The 18,148-nt window shown below is 37.0% G+C and overlaps 25 non-coding genes across 25 annotated transcripts; 13 read left to right on the top strand and 12 right to left on the bottom strand.

Moving 5' to 3' along the window:
• Positions 1–5,074: 5,074 nt before the first annotated feature.
• Positions 5,075–5,147, bottom strand: Trnar-ccu (transfer RNA arginine (anticodon CCU)). Its single transcript has one exon. It is a non-coding gene; the product is annotated as a tRNA-Arg (tRNA).
• A 306-nt stretch (positions 5,148–5,453) lies between these two features.
• LOC139508445 (5S ribosomal RNA) lies at positions 5,454–5,572 on the top strand. The gene has a single exon (XR_011661221.1). It is a non-coding gene; the product is annotated as a 5S ribosomal RNA (ribosomal RNA).
• Positions 5,573–6,082: 510 nt separating this feature from the next.
• On the bottom strand, positions 6,083–6,155 carry Trnar-ccu (transfer RNA arginine (anticodon CCU)). The gene has a single exon. It is a non-coding gene; the product is annotated as a tRNA-Arg (tRNA).
• A 306-nt stretch (positions 6,156–6,461) lies between these two features.
• On the top strand, positions 6,462–6,580 carry LOC139508444 (5S ribosomal RNA). Its single transcript, XR_011661220.1, has one exon. It is a non-coding gene; the product is annotated as a 5S ribosomal RNA (ribosomal RNA).
• A 509-nt stretch (positions 6,581–7,089) lies between these two features.
• Positions 7,090–7,162, bottom strand: Trnar-ccu (transfer RNA arginine (anticodon CCU)). Its single transcript has one exon. It is a non-coding gene; the product is annotated as a tRNA-Arg (tRNA).
• A 306-nt stretch (positions 7,163–7,468) lies between these two features.
• Positions 7,469–7,587, top strand: LOC139508443 (5S ribosomal RNA). The gene has a single exon (XR_011661219.1). It is a non-coding gene; the product is annotated as a 5S ribosomal RNA (ribosomal RNA).
• Positions 7,588–8,096: 509 nt separating this feature from the next.
• On the bottom strand, positions 8,097–8,169 carry Trnar-ccu (transfer RNA arginine (anticodon CCU)). The gene has a single exon. It is a non-coding gene; the product is annotated as a tRNA-Arg (tRNA).
• Positions 8,170–8,475: 306 nt separating this feature from the next.
• Positions 8,476–8,594, top strand: LOC139508442 (5S ribosomal RNA). Its single transcript, XR_011661217.1, has one exon. It is a non-coding gene; the product is annotated as a 5S ribosomal RNA (ribosomal RNA).
• Positions 8,595–9,104: 510 nt separating this feature from the next.
• Trnar-ccu (transfer RNA arginine (anticodon CCU)) lies at positions 9,105–9,177 on the bottom strand. Its single transcript has one exon. It is a non-coding gene; the product is annotated as a tRNA-Arg (tRNA).
• Positions 9,178–9,483: 306 nt separating this feature from the next.
• LOC139508441 (5S ribosomal RNA) lies at positions 9,484–9,602 on the top strand. Its single transcript, XR_011661216.1, has one exon. It is a non-coding gene; the product is annotated as a 5S ribosomal RNA (ribosomal RNA).
• Positions 9,603–10,111: 509 nt separating this feature from the next.
• Trnar-ccu (transfer RNA arginine (anticodon CCU)) lies at positions 10,112–10,184 on the bottom strand. Its single transcript has one exon. It is a non-coding gene; the product is annotated as a tRNA-Arg (tRNA).
• Positions 10,185–10,490: 306 nt separating this feature from the next.
• LOC139508440 (5S ribosomal RNA) lies at positions 10,491–10,609 on the top strand. Its single transcript, XR_011661215.1, has one exon. It is a non-coding gene; the product is annotated as a 5S ribosomal RNA (ribosomal RNA).
• Positions 10,610–11,118: 509 nt separating this feature from the next.
• On the bottom strand, positions 11,119–11,191 carry Trnar-ccu (transfer RNA arginine (anticodon CCU)). Its single transcript has one exon. It is a non-coding gene; the product is annotated as a tRNA-Arg (tRNA).
• A 306-nt stretch (positions 11,192–11,497) lies between these two features.
• On the top strand, positions 11,498–11,616 carry LOC139508439 (5S ribosomal RNA). Its single transcript, XR_011661214.1, has one exon. It is a non-coding gene; the product is annotated as a 5S ribosomal RNA (ribosomal RNA).
• A 509-nt stretch (positions 11,617–12,125) lies between these two features.
• Positions 12,126–12,198, bottom strand: Trnar-ccu (transfer RNA arginine (anticodon CCU)). Its single transcript has one exon. It is a non-coding gene; the product is annotated as a tRNA-Arg (tRNA).
• A 306-nt stretch (positions 12,199–12,504) lies between these two features.
• Positions 12,505–12,623, top strand: LOC139508437 (5S ribosomal RNA). The gene has a single exon (XR_011661213.1). It is a non-coding gene; the product is annotated as a 5S ribosomal RNA (ribosomal RNA).
• Positions 12,624–13,132: 509 nt separating this feature from the next.
• Trnar-ccu (transfer RNA arginine (anticodon CCU)) lies at positions 13,133–13,205 on the bottom strand. Its single transcript has one exon. It is a non-coding gene; the product is annotated as a tRNA-Arg (tRNA).
• Positions 13,206–13,511: 306 nt separating this feature from the next.
• LOC139508450 (5S ribosomal RNA) lies at positions 13,512–13,630 on the top strand. Its single transcript, XR_011661225.1, has one exon. It is a non-coding gene; the product is annotated as a 5S ribosomal RNA (ribosomal RNA).
• An 888-nt stretch (positions 13,631–14,518) lies between these two features.
• On the top strand, positions 14,519–14,637 carry LOC139508448 (5S ribosomal RNA). The gene has a single exon (XR_011661224.1). It is a non-coding gene; the product is annotated as a 5S ribosomal RNA (ribosomal RNA).
• A 509-nt stretch (positions 14,638–15,146) lies between these two features.
• On the bottom strand, positions 15,147–15,219 carry Trnar-ccu (transfer RNA arginine (anticodon CCU)). Its single transcript has one exon. It is a non-coding gene; the product is annotated as a tRNA-Arg (tRNA).
• A 307-nt stretch (positions 15,220–15,526) lies between these two features.
• Positions 15,527–15,645, top strand: LOC139508447 (5S ribosomal RNA). Its single transcript, XR_011661223.1, has one exon. It is a non-coding gene; the product is annotated as a 5S ribosomal RNA (ribosomal RNA).
• Positions 15,646–16,154: 509 nt separating this feature from the next.
• Positions 16,155–16,227, bottom strand: Trnar-ccu (transfer RNA arginine (anticodon CCU)). Its single transcript has one exon. It is a non-coding gene; the product is annotated as a tRNA-Arg (tRNA).
• Positions 16,228–16,533: 306 nt separating this feature from the next.
• On the top strand, positions 16,534–16,652 carry LOC139508446 (5S ribosomal RNA). The gene has a single exon (XR_011661222.1). It is a non-coding gene; the product is annotated as a 5S ribosomal RNA (ribosomal RNA).
• A 509-nt stretch (positions 16,653–17,161) lies between these two features.
• On the bottom strand, positions 17,162–17,234 carry Trnar-ccu (transfer RNA arginine (anticodon CCU)). The gene has a single exon. It is a non-coding gene; the product is annotated as a tRNA-Arg (tRNA).
• Positions 17,235–17,540: 306 nt separating this feature from the next.
• Positions 17,541–17,659, top strand: LOC139508436 (5S ribosomal RNA). Its single transcript, XR_011661212.1, has one exon. It is a non-coding gene; the product is annotated as a 5S ribosomal RNA (ribosomal RNA).
• The last annotated feature ends 489 nt before the right edge of the window (positions 17,660–18,148 follow it).

The raw sequence follows: 18,148 nt of genomic DNA, 5'->3' as shown, positions 1-18,148 counted from the left end.
AAAGCCAATAGTGCTAAAAATGGTGTTAAACATCAATCAATCATTACTATAGACAATCAAAAATAATTAGTATGACGTCAAAGAAGACAATTGTTTAATATTCTTTTTATTTAAAAATATTGGAAATTATATGTTTTGATTTCAATCCTAAAGGTTGGGAAATTTATCTGATAAGAATATTACAAATGTTACCTATTTATCAGTACATTTTTTTATAATTAAAAAAACAATATTTTCTTGGATAACAAGTTATTTAAAATAAATGTCTACATGTATGGTGTATGAGGGAGTTTTGACCAAGTTTAAGGCAGCTTAGAATGTCAATTTTCAGACATTTAAAAGGGAGACAATGTTTATTGTTGATCCCTGAGTACCGGTATTTAATCATTTTCCCGTTTCATTGACGACTTCTTTTCAAATCATGATCATTTTCCTTTGTGATGTATTATAAGTTCAGTATTAATTTTGTTCATATGTATCTCTTTTGAATAACATGTATGTGTATGAAAGCATTCCTTATTTATCTTCTTTGATAGACATTTACTGATGCATATTTATTATAAATAAAACATGCATTTGGATACTAAATTTTTTCAGTAGCATACATACAAAAATATATAATATATAAGTATTAGTCTTAGGAAAACATAATTTTTGTTTTAAGGTCTCTCAGAATATTTGATAACATTTTGATTGGTTAATGTTTTTATTAAACAAAAACTGAAGTTTACAGAAGATTGTCCAACCAACTATCTGTTAAACCTGTATTTTCTCATTAACTTTTGAAATCTGTATTGGACTTTTTTAAAACTATTATTAGTTTTTAATATACATTGTGTAGTGCTACTGTGATTTCATTAATTTATATTAGTAATATTTTTTACTAAAAGATCTGCCTTTACTTTAGGTCTGTAATGTCTACGAATCTCTGTTTTACAATGTCTGTTTTAAATCACAGAGCAGAATGAAATCTCATAGATTTATATTATACACTGAGTGCTTTTTTATGCTAAGTAATAGGTTAGTAATTTAGTAAGTTTTGTGTGTGAATCTTTTTTTATTATCAAGAACATTTTCATCAATTATGCTTAAAACATAAAAGATATGGTTATATGTTTGTTTAAAACGTGGTCAACTTTCTGGTACCTTTGATAACTGTTTACTAACTATTAACAGGTTTATCCATGAAGAATTACCAAATATTGTGATTGCAATTTCTTATTAAGACCAAACCTTAATTTTCCACATCAGACACCTATGTAAAGCAAATTTCATTTATACAGTGCAAAGTATCAAAGTCTAGTGAATTTCAATTTGCTGTTAAAAAATGGAGACGCACACACAATTTTAATTTAGCTTAATTAAATGTAATTTGATTCTTTTCTTTGGTGAATTTCAGATCATTTTAATTCCACATACTAAAAATTCTGCAGTCATGTTTTGTTTTTCAATCCTGTTCTTAAGAAGAAGAATTGTAACAGATAAATGATTTAATTTTGATAGAGATTTAAAGCAGGGAATGTGTCCAAAAAAGCAACAATGGGTTTTCAATGCAGCAAGAAATCCCTCAACTTGAGGTTGGCTTCAGCTGGCCCCTAAACTATAAATGTAAACTAGAGGGAAATAGAAGCCTCACTAAACTCACAACCAAACAAATGAACCAGTATTTAAAAAAAAAAGACTCAGGACTCAGAAACTTTGTTGTTTTCTGTGTTTGTTTTTTTTTAAATTTAAATTTTGGTTCATCAATATGTTGCATGTTAAGTATCCCCCCATTTTGCTTAACTAATATACATTATAGTTTAGGGTCCAGCTGAAGCACACCTCTAGGTGTAGAATTTTCTTGCTGCATTTAAGTCCCATGTGTTCTTCTCTTTGGTCTGGCTTTTTAACACATTCCATATGTCCATGTTTCCATTCACTATTCTGATTCTTCAATATCGTTTAATTCGGAAAAAAAAACTTATTAGTGCATATTATCAGAATTCTTATTGTAATTTTAAATTTAATTGGGAAATGATAGGTAGTTGAAATTATTCATTTGTTTATCAATTTAGAATAATTTGAAAATGTAATTGTGATTAAATATTTAATGAAATCCAAATAAATTGAGGGATAAATAAATAGCTAGTTTTATTTCTTTATCATTTAAACAGTTTTTTTTTGTTTTTTTTACTTTTGTCGCAAAAAGCTTGACATAGAGATAGTGATCTGGCGGCTACATTAGTTAGCTAGCTAGCTTCTTATAAGCTTTATATTTTAGAAGATGGAAGACCTTGATGCTTCATACTTTGTGTATAGATGCCTTATGTAATGAAGGTTTTTGTGTTATGGCATTTTTTTCTAATACAATTGGAATGATTGCAATAGGTCAAATATATTTAGTGTATGTCAGTCTCACAGGTTTTATTTGACCTTGACTTCATTTTCACGGTTCATTGCTCAGTGTTGAAGTTATGTGTTTTGGTCTGGGTTTTTTTCAAACTATAAGCAATAGTTCAACTATATTTGTTGTATGGAAGGATTGTATTAGGAGTATAGGTCTGGCAGGTATCATCTGATCTTGACCTTATTTTCATTGTTCATTGGTCTAGTTTTTTTTGAAGTTTTAATGGTCAAGTTTGTTTCTCATATACTATTTAGGCAATAGTCAACGACATTTGGTGTATTGCAGTGGCGGATCCAGAAATTTTCATAAGCGGGGCCCACTGACTGACCTAAGAGGGGGCCCGCTCCAGTCACGCTTCAATGATTCCCTATATAAGCAACCAATTTTTTTCCCAAAAAGGGGGGCCCGGGCCCCAAGGCCCCCCCCTAAATCCACCTCTGTATTGAATGATTGTAGGGTGTGCATGTATTTCTCTTGGTTTATTTGACTTTGACCTCATTTTCGTGGATCATGTTAATTTTATGTGATTCTTGTAATAAAGCTTTATATTAAGGACTATCAACATAAAATCAATGGTTAGTAAAGAAGGCGAGACATTTTAGTGTGTCCACTCTTGTGTCACTGTTACAGTTGTTTCTTTAAGTATTTGCAGAGACATATATAATATTATATGTCTCTGGTATTAGTCAATATAAAGGTAAGAAGTTTATACTTTGCTTGTAATTTGTGGGAAAGGTCTTCCACCTAAGTTATTTATGGAAAGAGAGATATTTGTATTACTTTTCAAATGGTGTAGCAATGGTTAAAGAATTCAAAATAACTTCAAGCTGGTTTGCACTTAAGTCAGTTGTATACTAAACATCATGCAAAATTAATTGACTGCTATTTCCGTCACACATAGATTTGTTAAGGATGTTTGCTTCTCTGTTTTGTGAATTGGTCGTTAGGATTATAAACTATGTCATCTATCATTGAGTTCAATTGTGTAACTCAAGTTGTCTGTAAATATGCATTATATAGGTAAAATAAAATTGTCATTTGGATTGGATTGAAATTGCGATATAATTAGTCAATTATAAAAGAGAGGCGGGTGATATCGGAATTTCAAGCTCATATGACGCACACAAACTAACAATGCCTTGGAAAAAACTAAAAACACAACATGGGAAACCAAAGACAGAGCTGAAGAATACCGACAAAATCAGTGGTAATCTCGGTACCCTGGAAGAGTAGCATAATCTTGCTCCACTTCTGGTACTCATTGTGATGATCATGCAAGTACAAAACCTGTCATAATACTAAGTACTGCTTCGTTAATGTCATATTCGGGGAAAAGTTGATAGGAGTGTGATATCGTGTGAAAGATCATATACCCAAAGCAAAAGTACAATGATCATTTGGCAAATATAATTTTTTCAAAAATAAAAAAAGGGCAGTTTTAGACTTCTTAGTATTTTATAAAAATTTAAATGGTATGACATGTTTTACCCTTCGAGGTTTGAAAGACTGGTAAGTAACTAAAGTATAAGAGAAGACGGAAGTTTGTGTTTTTTTTGTTTTGGTATTTTGTTAAAAAAAAAAATATATATATATACAAAGCATGCATGTTTCCGTCTCATTTGTTTAAGATCGCATAGCTTGATTCAAAAGACCCCGTGTTTAATTAACATGATTGATTGAATCAATAAAGTAATATAAAAATCATTTATCAATCATGTTTCGGAGGGGAAATCCATTTGACAATTGTTTATAAAACAATTGATTTATATTTTGTGTCTGTTATCTTTTAATCGTTTTTTTTTGTCAATTTGTTATCTTTCTAACTATCTTTTGGCTTATTAAAAGGTTTCTACTGCCAACTATATGGTAAAATTCCATTTCAACTCGTTAAATACTCACGGAATGTCATCAACAGTTTCGTAACAAATACCAGTTAATAGATGCTTTACATAGTTTCGTAAAATATACTAGTGGTATTTCCAAAGTAAAAATAGAAAATACTGGGATTTCTATCGGATCACTTCGCTGCAGTTAAGGTGAGAGGAACGTAAATAAACACCTCTAGCGGAAAACGGGAAAATTGACATAAGTTCTCATGTCGAAAACAGTTACTATTTTCAATATCAAACTTGAGTCACTATAAGTCGACCGCCTGGGAATACCGGGTGTTGTAGACATTCCTTTTTATAATTTTCTCTGTGTGTTCCTATATATCTTCTTCTAGCTCCTTCACCTGTCCTCTTATTTTCATTTTCCCGGACCTTCATTTTATTTTGTCCCGCGGCATGTTCATATTTACCTTGATAAAACTGTTATAAAAAGGTCGACAGACGAATTCCTAAGTCACTACAAGTCGTAACGAACGAATATAACTTTACCGGTAAATTTGTCAAATTAGGAAAAAACACGAAATTTTCAGTTTACAATCGTTAATTTGCGCTTTGACTGAAGTCTGACTTCACAAGGAAGTACGTCGATCCTCTCCATTGTCGAATATTGTCATAGCGACGCTAGGGTGAATTCGAGGACGCTGAAAGGTTATGGCTGCATGTTTGGTAAGTCTTTCGAAGCACAAAATTAATTTCAAATGCCGTTATGTAGCTACAATAACAGCATTTTTTTCAACGGATCTTTGTGAAAAAGTGCATTTAGGCAGAATATGTTGTAACGCTAGTAAAAATTGTCTACCTCCGACGGGACTCGAACCCGCAATCCCCGGCTTAGGAGGCCGGTGCCTTATCCATTGGGCCACGGAGGCGTATGTAGTTGTGCATTTTAATACCCATGTAATTCGTGGACGTCGTTTCTGTAAATTCGCACATATCCTTGAAATCAACTTTCTAGTGAACTTGAAAATTGAAATTATGGAGGACAGAAACTACAAATGGCAAACTGTATTTCATCGATTGATCTCATATCTGTATAAATTTCATCCGTTTCATAAGTTTTCTGTATAAAAATCTCATGTCGAAAACAGTTTCTATTTCAATATCAAAGTGATGATTCCATATATATACTTCCCGCGTTTCTTAGCTTTATATTCCTTTATTTTGCTCACCTTAGTGTCTACGACCATATCACGCTGAAAACACCGGTTCTCGTCCGATCACCGCAGTTAAGCAGCGTCGAGCTCGGTTAGTACTTGGATGGGTGACCGCCTGGGAATACCGGGTGTTGTAGACATTCCTTTTTATAATTTTCTCTGTGTGTTCCTATATATCTTCTTCTAGCTCCTTCACCTGTCCTCTTATTTTCATTTTCCCGGGACCTTCATTTTATTTTGTCCCGCGGCATGTTCATATTTACCTTGATAAAACTGTTATAAAAAGGTCGACAGACGAATTCCTAAGTCACTACAAGTCGTAACGAACGAATATAACTTTACCGGTAAATTTGTCAAATTAGGAAAAAACACGAAATTTTCAGTTTACAATCGTTAATTTGCGCTTTGACTGAAGTCTGACTTCACAAGGAAGTACGTCGATCCTCTCCATTGTCGAATATTGTCATAGCGACGCTAGGGTGAATTCGAGGACGCTGAAAGGTTATGGCTGCATGTTTGGTAAGTCTTTCGAAGCACAAAATTAATTTCAAATGCCGTTATGTAGCTACAATAACAGCATTTTTTTTCAACGGATCTTTGTGAAAAAGTGCATTTAGGCAGAATATGTTGTAACGCTAGTAAAAATTGTCTACCTCCGACGGGACTCGAACCCGCAATCCCCGGCTTAGGAGGCCGGTGCCTTATCCATTGGGCCACGGAGGCGTATGTAGTTGTGCATTTTAATACCCATGTAATTCGTGGACGTCGTTTCTGTAAATTCGCACATATCCTTGAAATCAACTTTCTAGTGAACTTGAAAATTGAAATTATGGAGGACAGAAACTACAAATGGCAAACTGTATTTCATCGATTGATCTCATATCTGTATAAATTTCATCCGTTTCATAAGTTTTCTGTATAAAAATCTCATGTCGAAAACAGTTTCTATTTCAATATCAAAGTGATGATTCCATATATATACTTCCCGCGTTTCTTAGCTTTATATTCCTTTATTTTGCTCACCTTAGTGTCTACGACCATATCACGCTGAAAACACCGGTTCTCGTCCGATCACCGCAGTTAAGCAGCGTCGAGCTCGGTTAGTACTTGGATGGGTGACCGCCTGGGAATACCGGGTGTTGTAGACATTCCTTTTTATAATTTTCTCTGTGTGTTCCTATATATCTTCTTCTAGCTCCTTCACCTGTCCTCTTATTTTCATTTTCCCGGGACCTTCATTTTATTTTGTCCCGCGGCATGTTCATATTTACCTTGATAAAACTGTTATAAAAAGGTCGACAGACGAATTCCTAAGTCACTACAAGTCGTAACGAACGAATATAACTTTACCGGTAAATTTGTCAAATTAGGAAAAAACACGAAATTTTCAGTTTACAATCGTTAATTTGCGCTTTGACTGAAGTCTGACTTCACAAGGAAGTACGTCGATCCTCTCCATTGTCGAATATTGTCATAGCGACGCTAGGGTGAATTCGAGGACGCTGAAAGGTTATGGCTGCATGTTTGGTAAGTCTTTCGAAGCACAAAATTAATTTCAAATGCCGTTATGTAGCTACAATAACAGCATTTTTTTCAACGGATCTTTGTGAAAAAGTGCATTTAGGCAGAATATGTTGTAACGCTAGTAAAAATTGTCTACCTCCGACGGGACTCGAACCCGCAATCCCCGGCTTAGGAGGCCGGTGCCTTATCCATTGGGCCACGGAGGCGTATGTAGTTGTGCATTTTAATACCCATGTAATTCGTGGACGTCGTTTCTGTAAATTCGCACATATCCTTGAAATCAACTTTCTAGTGAACTTGAAAATTGAAATTATGGAGGACAGAAACTACAAATGGCAAACTGTATTTCATCGATTGATCTCATATCTGTATAAATTTCATCCGTTTCATAAGTTTTCTGTATAAAAATCTCATGTCGAAAACAGTTTCTATTTCAATATCAAAGTGATGATTCCATATATATACTTCCCGCGTTTCTTAGCTTTATATTCCTTTATTTTGCTCACCTTAGTGTCTACGACCATATCACGCTGAAAACACCGGTTCTCGTCCGATCACCGCAGTTAAGCAGCGTCGAGCTCGGTTAGTACTTGGATGGGTGACCGCCTGGGAATACCGGGTGTTGTAGACATTCCTTTTTATAATTTTCTCTGTGTGTTCCTATATATCTTCTTCTAGCTCCTTCACCTGTCCTCTTATTTTCATTTTCCCGGGACCTTCATTTTATTTTGTCCCGCGGCATGTTCATATTTACCTTGATAAAACTGTTATAAAAAGGTCGACAGACGAATTCCTAAGTCACTACAAGTCGTAACGAACGAATATAACTTTACCGGTAAATTTGTCAAATTAGGAAAAAACACGAAATTTTCAGTTTACAATCGTTAATTTGCGCTTTGACTGAAGTCTGACTTCACAAGGAAGTACGTCGATCCTCTCCATTGTCGAATATTGTCATAGCGACGCTAGGGTGAATTCGAGGACGCTGAAAGGTTATGGCTGCATGTTTGGTAAGTCTTTCGAAGCACAAAATTAATTTCAAATGCCGTTATGTAGCTACAATAACAGCATTTTTTTCAACGGATCTTTGTGAAAAAGTGCATTTAGGCAGAATATGTTGTAACGCTAGTAAAAATTGTCTACCTCCGACGGGACTCGAACCCGCAATCCCCGGCTTAGGAGGCCGGTGCCTTATCCATTGGGCCACGGAGGCGTATGTAGTTGTGCATTTTAATACCCATGTAATTCGTGGACGTCGTTTCTGTAAATTCGCACATATCCTTGAAATCAACTTTCTAGTGAACTTGAAAATTGAAATTATGGAGGACAGAAACTACAAATGGCAAACTGTATTTCATCGATTGATCTCATATCTGTATAAATTTCATCCGTTTCATAAGTTTTCTGTATAAAAATCTCATGTCGAAAACAGTTTCTATTTCAATATCAAAGTGATGATTCCATATATATACTTCCCGCGTTTCTTAGCTTTATATTCCTTTATTTTGCTCACCTTAGTGTCTACGACCATATCACGCTGAAAACACCGGTTCTCGTCCGATCACCGCAGTTAAGCAGCGTCGAGCTCGGTTAGTACTTGGATGGGTGACCGCCTGGGAATACCGGGTGTTGTAGACATTCCTTTTTATAATTTTCTCTGTGTGTTCCTATATATCTTCTTCTAGCTCCTTCACCTGTCCTCTTATTTTCATTTTCCCGGGACCTTCATTTTATTTTGTCCCGCGGCATGTTCATATTTACCTTGATAAAACTGTTATAAAAAGGTCGACAGACGAATTCCTAAGTCACTACAAGTCGTAACGAACGAATATAACTTTACCGGTAAATTTGTCAAATTAGGAAAAAACACGAAATTTTCAGTTTACAATCGTTAATTTGCGCTTTGACTGAAGTCTGACTTCACAAGGAAGTACGTCGATCCTCTCCATTGTCGAATATTGTCATAGCGACGCTAGGGTGAATTCGAGGACGCTGAAAGGTTATGGCTGCATGTTTGGTAAGTCTTTCGAAGCACAAAATTAATTTCAAATGCCGTTATGTAGCTACAATAACAGCATTTTTTTTCAACGGATCTTTGTGAAAAAGTGCATTTAGGCAGAATATGTTGTAACGCTAGTAAAAATTGTCTACCTCCGACGGGACTCGAACCCGCAATCCCCGGCTTAGGAGGCCGGTGCCTTATCCATTGGGCCACGGAGGCGTATGTAGTTGTGCATTTTAATACCCATGTAATTCGTGGACGTCGTTTCTGTAAATTCGCACATATCCTTGAAATCAACTTTCTAGTGAACTTGAAAATTGAAATTATGGAGGACAGAAACTACAAATGGCAAACTGTATTTCATCGATTGATCTCATATCTGTATAAATTTCATCCGTTTCATAAGTTTTCTGTATAAAAATCTCATGTCGAAAACAGTTTCTATTTCAATATCAAAGTGATGATTCCATATATATACTTCCCGCGTTTCTTAGCTTTATATTCCTTTATTTTGCTCACCTTAGTGTCTACGACCATATCACGCTGAAAACACCGGTTCTCGTCCGATCACCGCAGTTAAGCAGCGTCGAGCTCGGTTAGTACTTGGATGGGTGACCGCCTGGGAATACCGGGTGTTGTAGACATTCCTTTTTATAATTTTCTCTGTGTGTTCCTATATATCTTCTTCTAGCTCCTTCACCTGTCCTCTTATTTTCATTTTCCCGGGACCTTCATTTTATTTTGTCCCGCGGCATGTTCATATTTACCTTGATAAAACTGTTATAAAAAGGTCGACAGACGAATTCCTAAGTCACTACAAGTCGTAACGAACGAATATAACTTTACCGGTAAATTTGTCAAATTAGGAAAAAACACGAAATTTTCAGTTTACAATCGTTAATTTGCGCTTTGACTGAAGTCTGACTTCACAAGGAAGTACGTCGATCCTCTCCATTGTCGAATATTGTCATAGCGACGCTAGGGTGAATTCGAGGACGCTGAAAGGTTATGGCTGCATGTTTGGTAAGTCTTTCGAAGCACAAAATTAATTTCAAATGCCGTTATGTAGCTACAATAACAGCATTTTTTTCAACGGATCTTTGTGAAAAAGTGCATTTAGGCAGAATATGTTGTAACGCTAGTAAAAATTGTCTACCTCCGACGGGACTCGAACCCGCAATCCCCGGCTTAGGAGGCCGGTGCCTTATCCATTGGGCCACGGAGGCGTATGTAGTTGTGCATTTTAATACCCATGTAATTCGTGGACGTCGTTTCTGTAAATTCGCACATATCCTTGAAATCAACTTTCTAGTGAACTTGAAAATTGAAATTATGGAGGACAGAAACTACAAATGGCAAACTGTATTTCATCGATTGATCTCATATCTGTATAAATTTCATCCGTTTCATAAGTTTTCTGTATAAAAATCTCATGTCGAAAACAGTTTCTATTTCAATATCAAAGTGATGATTCCATATATATACTTCCCGCGTTTCTTAGCTTTATATTCCTTTATTTTGCTCACCTTAGTGTCTACGACCATATCACGCTGAAAACACCGGTTCTCGTCCGATCACCGCAGTTAAGCAGCGTCGAGCTCGGTTAGTACTTGGATGGGTGACCGCCTGGGAATACCGGGTGTTGTAGACATTCCTTTTTATAATTTTCTCTGTGTGTTCCTATATATCTTCTTCTAGCTCCTTCACCTGTCCTCTTATTTTCATTTTCCCGGGACCTTCATTTTATTTTGTCCCGCGGCATGTTCATATTTACCTTGATAAAACTGTTATAAAAAGGTCGACAGACGAATTCCTAAGTCACTACAAGTCGTAACGAACGAATATAACTTTACCGGTAAATTTGTCAAATTAGGAAAAAACACGAAATTTTCAGTTTACAATCGTTAATTTGCGCTTTGACTGAAGTCTGACTTCACAAGGAAGTACGTCGATCCTCTCCATTGTCGAATATTGTCATAGCGACGCTAGGGTGAATTCGAGGACGCTGAAAGGTTATGGCTGCATGTTTGGTAAGTCTTTCGAAGCACAAAATTAATTTCAAATGCCGTTATGTAGCTACAATAACAGCATTTTTTTCAACGGATCTTTGTGAAAAAGTGCATTTAGGCAGAATATGTTGTAACGCTAGTAAAAATTGTCTACCTCCGACGGGACTCGAACCCGCAATCCCCGGCTTAGGAGGCCGGTGCCTTATCCATTGGGCCACGGAGGCGTATGTAGTTGTGCATTTTAATACCCATGTAATTCGTGGACGTCGTTTCTGTAAATTCGCACATATCCTTGAAATCAACTTTCTAGTGAACTTGAAAATTGAAATTATGGAGGACAGAAACTACAAATGGCAAACTGTATTTCATCGATTGATCTCATATCTGTATAAATTTCATCCGTTTCATAAGTTTTCTGTATAAAAATCTCATGTCGAAAACAGTTTCTATTTCAATATCAAAGTGATGATTCCATATATATACTTCCCGCGTTTCTTAGCTTTATATTCCTTTATTTTGCTCACCTTAGTGTCTACGACCATATCACGCTGAAAACACCGGTTCTCGTCCGATCACCGCAGTTAAGCAGCGTCGAGCTCGGTTAGTACTTGGATGGGTGACCGCCTGGGAATACCGGGTGTTGTAGACATTCCTTTTTATAATTTTCTCTGTGTGTTCCTATATATCTTCTTCTAGCTCCTTCACCTGTCCTCTTATTTTCATTTTCCCGGGACCTTCATTTTATTTTGTCCCGCGGCATGTTCATATTTACCTTGATAAAACTGTTATAAAAAGGTCGACAGACGAATTCCTAAGTCACTACAAGTCGTAACGAACGAATATAACTTTACCGGTAAATTTGTCAAATTAGGAAAAAACACGAAATTTTCAGTTTACAATCGTTAATTTGCGCTTTGACTGAAGTCTGACTTCACAAGGAAGTACGTCGATCCTCTCCATTGTCGAATATTGTCATAGCGACGCTAGGGTGAATTCGAGGACGCTGAAAGGTTATGGCTGCATGTTTGGTAAGTCTTTCGAAGCACAAAATTAATTTCAAATGCCGTTATGTAGCTACAATAACAGCATTTTTTTCAACGGATCTTTGTGAAAAAGTGCATTTAGGCAGAATATGTTGTAACGCTAGTAAAAATTGTCTACCTCCGACGGGACTCGAACCCGCAATCCCCGGCTTAGGAGGCCGGTGCCTTATCCATTGGGCCACGGAGGCGTATGTAGTTGTGCATTTTAATACCCATGTAATTCGTGGACGTCGTTTCTGTAAATTCGCACATATCCTTGAAATCAACTTTCTAGTGAACTTGAAAATTGAAATTATGGAGGACAGAAACTACAAATGGCAAACTGTATTTCATCGATTGATCTCATATCTGTATAAATTTCATCCGTTTCATAAGTTTTCTGTATAAAAATCTCATGTCGAAAACAGTTTCTATTTCAATATCAAAGTGATGATTCCATATATATACTTCCCGCGTTTCTTAGCTTTATATTCCTTTATTTTGCTCACCTTAGTGTCTACGACCATATCACGCTGAAAACACCGGTTCTCGTCCGATCACCGCAGTTAAGCAGCGTCGAGCTCGGTTAGTACTTGGATGGGTGACCGCCTGGGAATACCGGGTGTTGTAGACATTCCTTTTTATAATTTTCTCTGTGTGTTCCTATATATCTTCTTCTAGCTCCTTCACCTGTCCTCTTATTTTCATTTTCCCGGGACCTTCATTTTATTTTGTCCCGCGGCATGTTCATATTTACCTTGATAAAACTGTTATAAAAAGGTCGACAGACGAATTCCTAAGTCACTACAAGTCGTAACGAACGAATATAACTTTACCGGTAAATTTGTCAAATTAGGAAAAAACACGAAATTTTCAGTTTACAATCGTTAATTTGCGCTTTGACTGAAGTCTGACTTCACAAGGAAGTACGTCGATCCTCTCCATTGTCGAATATTGTCATAGCGACGCTAGGGTGAATTCGAGGACGCTGAAAGGTTATGGCTGCATGTTTGGTAAGTCTTTCGAAGCACAAAATTAATTTCAAATGCCGTTATGTAGCTACAATAACAGCATTTTTTTCAACGGATCTTTGTGAAAAAGTGCATTTAGGCAGAATATGTTGTAACGCTAGTAAAAATTGTCTACCTCCGACGGGACTCGAACCCGCAATCCCCGGCTTAGGAGGCCGGTGCCTTATCCATTGGGCCACGGAGGCGTATGTAGTTGTGCATTTTAATACCCATGTAATTCGTGGACGTCGTTTCTGTAAATTCGCACATATCCTTGAAATCAACTTTCTAGTGAACTTGAAAATTGAAATTATGGAGGACAGAAACTACAAATGGCAAACTGTATTTCATCGATTGATCTCATATCTGTATAAATTTCATCCGTTTCATAAGTTTTCTGTATAAAAATCTCATGTCGAAAACAGTTTCTATTTCAATATCAAAGTGATGATTCCATATATATACTTCCCGCGTTTCTTAGCTTTATATTCCTTTATTTTGCTCACCTTAGTGTCTACGACCATATCACGCTGAAAACACCGGTTCTCGTCCGATCACCGCAGTTAAGCAGCGTCGAGCTCGGTTAGTACTTGGATGGGTGACCGCCTGGGAATACCGGGTGTTGTAGACATTCCTTTTTATAATTTTCTCTGTGTGTTCCTATATATCTTCTTCTAGCTCCTTCACCTGTCCTCTTATTTTCATTTTCCCGGGACCTTCATTTTATTTTGTCCCGCGGCATGTTCATATTTACCTTGATAAAACTGTTATAAAAAGGTCGACAGACGAATTCCTAAGTCACTACAAGTCGTAACGAACGAATATAACTTTACCGGTAAATTTGTCAAATTAGGAAAAAACACGAAATTTTCAGTTTACAATCGTTAATTTGCGCTTTGACTGAAGTCTGACTTCACAAGGAAGTACGTCGATCCTCTCCATTGTCGAATATTGTCATAGCGACGCTAGGGTGAATTCGAGGACGCTGAAAGGTTATGGCTGCATGTTTGGTAAGTCTTTCGAAGCACAAAATTAATTTCAAATGCCGTTATGTAGCTACAATAACAGCATTTTTTTTCAACGGATCTTTGTGAAAAAGTGCATTTAGGCAGAATATGTTGTAACGCTAGTAAAAATTGTCTACCTCCGACGGACTCGAACCCGCAATCCCCGGCTTAGGAGGCCGGTGCCTTATCCATTGGGCCACGGAGGCGTATGTAGTTGTGCATTTTAATACCCATGTAATTCGTGGACGTCGTTTCTGTAAATTCGCACATATCCTTGAAATCAACTTTCTAGTGAACTTGAAAATTGAAATTATGGAGGACAGAAACTACAAATGGCAAACTGTATTTCATCGATTGATCTCATATCTGTATAAATTTCATCCGTTTCATAAGTTTTCTGTATAAAAATCTCATGTCGAAAACAGTTTCTATTTCAATATCAAAGTGATGATTCCATATATATACTTCCCGCGTTTCTTAGCTTTATATTCCTTTATTTTGCTCACCTTAGTGTCTACGACCATATCACGCTGAAAACACCGGTTCTCGTCCGATCACCGCAGTTAAGCAGCGTCGAGCTCGGTTAGTACTTGGATGGGTGACCGCCTGGGAATACCGGGTGTTGTAGACATTCCTTTTTATAATTTTCTCTGTGTGTTCCTATATATCTTCTTCTAGCTCCTTCACCTGTCCTCTTATTTTCATTTTCCCGGGACCTTCATTTTATTTTGTCCCGCGGCATGTTCATATTTACCTTGATAAAACTGTTATAAAAAGGTCGACAGACGAATTCCTAAGTCACTACAAGTCGTAACGAACGAATATAACTTTACCGGTAAATTTGTCAAATTAGGAAAAAACACGAAATTTTCAGTTTACAATCGTTAATTTGCGCTTTGACTGAAGTCTGACTTCACAAGGAAGTACGTCGATCCTCTCCATTGTCGAATATTGTCATAGCGACGCTAGGGTGAATTCGAGGACGCTGAAAGGTTATGGCTGCATGTTTGGTAAGTCTTTCGAAGCACAAAATTAATTTCAAATGCCGTTATGTAGCTACAATAACAGCATTTTTTTCAACGGATCTTTGTGAAAAAGTGCATTTAGGCAGAATATGTTGTAACGCTAGTAAAAATTGTCTACCTCCGACGGGACTCGAACCCGCAATCCCCGGCTTAGGAGGCCGGTGCCTTATCCATTGGGCCACGGAGGCGTATGTAGTTGTGCATTTTAATACCCATGTAATTCGTGGACGTCGTTTCTGTAAATTCGCACATATCCTTGAAATCAACTTTCTAGTGAACTTGAAAATTGAAATTATGGAGGACAGAAACTACAAATGGCAAACTGTATTTCATCGATTGATCTCATATCTGTATAAATTTCATCCGTTTCATAAGTTTTCTGTATAAAAATCTCATGTCGAAAACAGTTTCTATTTCAATATCAAAGTGATGATTCCATATATATACTTCCCCGCGTTTCTTAGCTTTATATTCCTTTATTTTGCTCACCTTAGTGTCTACGACCATATCACGCTGAAAACACCGGTTCTCGTCCGATCACCGCAGTTAAGCAGCGTCGAGCTCGGTTAGTACTTGGATGGGTGACCGCCTGGGAATACCGGGTGTTGTAGACATTCCTTTTTATAATTTTCTCTGTGTGTTCCTATATATCTTCTTCTAGCTCCTTCACCTGTCCTCTTATTTTCATTTTCCCGGGACCTTCATTTTATTTTGTCCCGCGGCATGTTCATATTTACCTTGATAAAACTGTTATAAAAAGGTCGACAGACGAATTCCTAAGTCACTACAAGTCGTAACGAACGAATATAACTTTACCGGTAAATTTGTCAAATTAGGAAAAAACACGAAATTTTCAGTTTACAATCGTTAATTTGCGCTTTGACTGAAGTCTGACTTCACAAGGAAGTACGTCGATCCTCTCCATTGTCGAATATTGTCATAGCGACGCTAGGGTGAATTCGAGGACGCTGAAAGGTTATGGCTGCATGTTTGGTAAGTCTTTCGAAGCACAAAATTAATTTCAAATGCCGTTATGTAGCTACAATAACAGCATTTTTTTCAACGGATCTTTGTGAAAAAGTGCATTTAGGCAGAATATGTTGTAACGCTAGTAAAAATTGTCTACCTCCGACGGGACTCGAACCCGCAATCCCCGGCTTAGGAGGCCGGTGCCTTATCCATTGGGCCACGGAGGCGTATGTAGTTGTGCATTTTAATACCCATGTAATTCGTGGACGTCGTTTCTGTAAATTCGCACATATCCTTGAAATCAACTTTCTAGTGAACTTGAAAATTGAAATTATGGAGGACAGAAACTACAAATGGCAAACTGTATTTCATCGATTGATCTCATATCTGTATAAATTTCATCCGTTTCATAAGTTTTCTGTATAAAAATCTCATGTCGAAAACAGTTTCTATTTCAATATCAAAGTGATGATTCCATATATATACTTCCCGCGTTTCTTAGCTTTATATTCCTTTATTTTGCTCACCTTAGTGTCTACGACCATATCACGCTGAAAACACCGGTTCTCGTCCGATCACCGCAGTTAAGCAGCGTCGAGCTCGGTTAGTACTTGGATGGGTGACCGCCTGGGAATACCGGGTGTTGTAGACATTCCTTTTTATAATTTTCTCTGTGTGTTCCTATATATCTTCTTCTAGCTCCTTCACCTGTCCTCTTATTTTCATTTTCCCGGGACCTTCATTTTATTTTGTCCCGCGGCATGTTCATATTTACCTTGATAAAACTGTTATAAAAAGGTCGACAGACGAATTCCTAAGTCACTACAAGTCGTAACGAACGAATATAACTTTACCGGTAAATTTGTCAAATTAGGAAAAAACACGAAATTTTCAGTTTACAATCGTTAATTTGCGCTTTGACTGAAGTCTGACTTCACAAGGAAGTACGTCGATCCTCTCCATTGTCGAATATTGTCATAGCGACGCTAGGGTGAATTCGAGGACGCTGAAAGGTTATGGCTGCATGTTTGGTAAGTCTTTCGAAGCACAAAATTAATTTCAAATGCCGTTATGTAGCTACAATAACAGCATTTTTTTCAACGGATCTTTGTGAAAAAGTGCATTTAGGCAGAATATGTTGTAACGCTAGTAAAAATTGTCTACCTCCGACGGGACTCGAACCCGCAATCCCCGGCTTAGGAGGCCGGTGCCTTATCCATTGGGCCACGGAGGCGTATGTAGTTGTGCATTTTAATACCCATGTAATTCGTGGACGTCGTTTCTGTAAATTCGCACATATCCTTGAAATCAACTTTCTAGTGAACTTGAAAATTGAAATTATGGAGGACAGAAACTACAAATGGCAAACTGTATTTCATCGATTGATCTCATATCTGTATAAATTTCATCCGTTTCATAAGTTTTCTGTATAAAAATCTCATGTCGAAAACAGTTTCTATTTCAATATCAAAGTGATGATTCCATATATATACTTCCCGCGTTTCTTAGCTTTATATTCCTTTATTTTGCTCACCTTAGTGTCTACGACCATATCACGCTGAAAACACCGGTTCTCGTCCGATCACCGCAGTTAAGCAGCGTCGAGCTCGGTTAGTACTTGGATGGGTGACCGCCTGGGAATACCGGGTGTTGTAGACATTCCTTTTTATAATTTTCTCTGTGTGTTCCTATATATCTTCTTCTAGCTCCTTCACCTGTCCTCTTATTTTCATTTTCCCGGGACCTTCATTTTATTTTGTCCCGCGGCATGTTCATATTTACCTTGATAAAACTGTTATAAAAAGGTCGACAGACGAATTCCTAAGTCACTACAAGTCGTAACGAACGAATATAACTTTACCGGTAAATTTGTCAAATTAGGAAAAAACACGAAATTTTCAGTTTACAATCGTTAATTTGCGCTTTGACTGAAGTCTGACTTCACAAGGAAGTACGTCGATCCTCTCCATTGTCGAATATTGTCATAGCGACGCTAGGGTGAATTCGAGGACGCTGAAAGGTTATGGCTGCATGTTTGGTAAGTCTTTCGAAGCACAAAATTAATTTCAAATGCCGTTATGTAGCTACAATAACAGCATTTTTTTCAACGGATCTTTGTGAAAAAGTGCATTTAGGCAGAATATGTTG

This window comes from Mytilus edulis, unplaced genomic scaffold (genome assembly GCF_963676685.1).
Source record: "Mytilus edulis unplaced genomic scaffold, xbMytEdul2.2 SCAFFOLD_2069, whole genome shotgun sequence".
NCBI lineage: Eukaryota > Metazoa > Mollusca > Bivalvia > Mytilida > Mytilidae > Mytilus > Mytilus edulis.
Note: the sequence above shows the minus strand (reverse complement) of the source record. Positions and strands in the feature narration are given on the sequence as shown.